The following is a 2,305-nucleotide window of genomic DNA, read 5'->3' on the forward strand; positions in this document are numbered from 1 at the left end:
TCTTCTGTTCCTTTTTTCCTTCAACATTTTTTGTGGTATAAATAAAATGCAGATGTTCATGAAGTTTTTGTAATAGGATTTGTGAATTATTATGGAATTAATGGATTTTTCTAAATGAAAATTTGCCTTTCATTTTGTGTAATAGACTGGTCCCAACCACAAGATGGCATTCCTAATATGAGGTTCATTTTCCTGATAGCCTTTATACGTGGAAAAAATACATTACAAATTCATAATGGTGTGGGATTTTTAAAAAAATTAATGAGCAGAAACACATTTGGAAGTTAAGACAATTGTGTGAAAATATAGACTGGTGCTTATCTTGGTAAATTTATACTGAAGAAAAAGGTTCATCTATAATTTTCTTGTTATCATGACTTTAAATGCCTCAAAGGTATAAATAATTTTCATACTGATGCACTTAACAACTGACATGACATTTTGTGATTTGAAAACCACTTGGCCTGTCTTATCTTGTTTGAACTTTATGACAACTTTGTTAAGGTAAAGGCGACAAGTTTTTTTTTTTCTTTCCCTTTTGTAGATGAGAAAAGTAGGTTAAAGTAGTGATTTGTCCATGGTCACATAAAAACCAAGTGTCAGAAGCAGGATTCAACCCAGGTCTCTTCTAAATCCATGTCTAATACTCTTCCCCATATAGAATGTCATTGAGAAAAATAATTGAATATGAATTTGTTTAGCAATTATCACTGATGCCTTTCACTTGCCCAGTGTTTCACTCCTTTCAAACTTAGGTTTTCAATTTTGTTTGTTATAAGCCTATAGGAGGTAGGTAGGGCAGATATAAATCCCCATTTTTACAGCTGAGGAAATGGGTTCAATGAATTGACTTGTCCAAGATAAGGGAACCAAGACTGGAAAACAGGTTTTCTGTATCCTAGTCCATTCCACCTTGCTGACTTTGTCTTACTCAGTGAAGGTTGGGGATAAGAGCTACAAAGTATAAAACAATTTATTCCATTGAGAAATTTCCATTTTATTTTTAAAGGTGTTAAAGTTAAATGAATTGAGAATGTTATAAAAATGTCACAAGTGTAAAATTAGGTGAAGGCTCCTGTGACGTTGGACAAATCACTTAACCTCCTTTGGGCTCAGTTTCCTCAGCTTTAAAGTGAAGGGGTTGGACTAGGTGACCTTTGTCTATTCAGGTAGGGAACTGTGACCTTCTGAGTCCTCAAGTGAGGCCCTTTGAATCCAAACTTGACAGAACAAATCCTTTCATTAACCCTTAATTAGTTGACCCTTAATAAAAGGATTTGTTCTGTGAAGTTTGGATTCATTTAAAGGGTCACATTATCCCTAGTCTAGAATCTAGATCTGTGGTCCTCAAGATCAGTGCAAGCTGAAGCAGACAAAGTGATTTATAAAACAAAGGGCCTTGAAGAATGGGCAGGACTTGAACAGCAAGAGTGAAGTAGGATAAAGGGAAGACATCTTCAGGACTGAAAAACCCCAACAAAAATAATGAGGCTTGAGTATTCACAACCCCTCTTTTGTCTTGATCCTCCTCCTTGCTAGTGTTCTTTTAACTGAGGTGATCTTCCTGGAAGTGGAGCATCTTACATTTGTGAAGTAATTGTCTAACCCTCTTTACAATTTTTAAATAGTGCAGAAATCTGCCTAGCTGTTTTAATTGCCAATCAAAACAAGTTCTGGGGCAAATACGACTGTAGATAATAAAAATAAGACGTTTTCTCAGGTGTTGTCGGTGTTGCATTTATAGAGATAGAGAGGCATTATGGCAGAGTGGATAGAGAATGATTCTGAGGACCAGAAATATGTGGGTTCAAGTCTCACCTTTGTCACCTATCTGTGTGATCTTGAGGAAGTCACTTAACCACTCAGTGTTCTTGACAACACTCTGAGATTAGAGTTGCAGAGAAGGTAACAATCTGTCCTGGAAGAGGATGTTTCCTCATTTGGCAGTTCCATATACTAGTGAACTCATAAAACCAGTTCCTCTGTCCCCTATAAGTATATGTAATTCTTAGATATGGGGGTTATCCTCTTTCATTTCAAAGGATTCAATTATAAATATTTTTATCCAATTTAAACAACTTTAAAAAAATGAGGCAATTTTCAGTTCTCTTAAAATGATCAGCATTCATATTTACCAGCTCTTTGGTGAATGTGGGTAAAGGGCTATATTGCATCAAGCATGTTCTTTTGGGAATGGAGTTACCTAAGAAACTAGGAAGCCAGAAAGTCCTGACTTCTGGTGTTTCATTATATTACTTCAAGATAGCTTATCACTTGAATTGGTATTGTTATTGGTCATTCAGAT

Source organism: Notamacropus eugenii, chromosome 3 (assembly GCF_028372415.1).
Source record: "Notamacropus eugenii isolate mMacEug1 chromosome 3, mMacEug1.pri_v2, whole genome shotgun sequence".
Classification (NCBI taxonomy): Eukaryota; Metazoa; Chordata; class Mammalia; order Diprotodontia; family Macropodidae; genus Notamacropus; species Notamacropus eugenii.